This window comes from Lucilia cuprina, chromosome X (assembly GCF_022045245.1).
Source record: "Lucilia cuprina isolate Lc7/37 chromosome X, ASM2204524v1, whole genome shotgun sequence".
In the NCBI taxonomy this organism is placed as follows: Eukaryota; Metazoa; Arthropoda; class Insecta; order Diptera; family Calliphoridae; genus Lucilia; species Lucilia cuprina.
In genome coordinates this window covers 13,178,451-13,179,912 of record NC_060949.1, presented here as the reverse complement: position 1 = coordinate 13,179,912, position 1,462 = coordinate 13,178,451, and positions in this window count along the sequence as shown.

The window sequence follows — 1,462 nt, the reverse complement described above, 5'->3', positions numbered from 1 at the left end:
ATTTAGTTGCTTGAGCCGCCGCCGAAACATTCGGCTTAAATCGACTCAAATTTTTTTAATGTTTTTATTAACTAAACTGTAAGATCAATTATGTTTAAAATACACTATAGTGAAGGGTATATAAGATTCGGCACAGCCGAATATAGCACTCTTACTTGTTTATTTTAAGTTTTGTTTTTTGGCGAGTAGTGAACTTTTTTAAATAATAACTTTGTGTTGTTAATATTGTTTTTATTTTTATTGTTCTTTATTTAAGTTGTTGTTGCTTATAATTCTTTGCAGTGGACTGTATGTAATTTTATTTCAGTTTAAGCAACAACAAAAATATTTAAATGATGAGAACAACACAAAGTATTCTTATTTATTTTACACTCGAGAAAAATATCAGCACAAGTTTTCACAATTTTTAATTTTAATAAAAATTTTACTGTGATTGAATTTTTCTTTAAGTATCACTTGAGTAAATAAAGTAATTTATTTGAGAAAATATATTACTTTTATTTAAGCAGAAAAATAAATTTATTTTATTATTGCACTTTAATATATTTTTTTTTCGTAATTTGTTTTTTAATTATTAGGAGCACACTTAATTTTTCTTTGGGTGTAATATTTTTCGTTTGAATTTATTTTCTTTTAAGTGAGAAACACTTGCATAAAAAACCATACAACAAATATTTTTGGAATTTTATTTTATTCTCGTTTGTTTATTTCTTTTGGACAAATACTTTTACACAAACAATTTAACGGGATAATTACATGAGATTTGTAATAGGTATAGATTTGTAATATGTATATATGCAAACATGTATTGGGTAGGGGAAAAAATTTTTGCGGTAATTATGTGCACTTAAAATTTTGTTTAAAAAAATTGAAAGAAAATACCGAATTTATTTATTTTAAAAAAATATGGCGTCACAATTTTTTCTCAATATGGCGTTATTTAATAAAAAAAATTATAAAAGAAAACCGCTTAACTTTTGTATTAAAAATAATATAGCGACACAGATTATATATTTAAAAATTGCGCTTTTTTAGTATATAGGGCTCCGCTATTTTTATGTAAAATTATGCTCTTTAAAATATATAGGAACCGCTAATTTTTTATATACACTTTATATAAAATTATGCGCTTTTTATTCAAAAAATTTTAAATATGTATATAAGGAACCGCTATATTATATGTAAAAATTTGCGCTTTTTATTCTTTATTTTAAATATATAGAACCCGTAATTTTTTATATGGCGACACGAATTTTTTTTTCTTTTTTATGCACTTTTTATATATACATAAATATATTTTTTATAGGAATTTTTTTTGCAATTTTTGGCACTTTTATGTATTTATTCTTTTAGAGATTTTCTTTTTTTTAATATTTGTTGTATGTTTTTTGACACTTTTTTTGAGAGATTTATGTATTTTTTGCTTTTAATCAGTGTTGCCAACTTAGTGCTTTTAGCACTA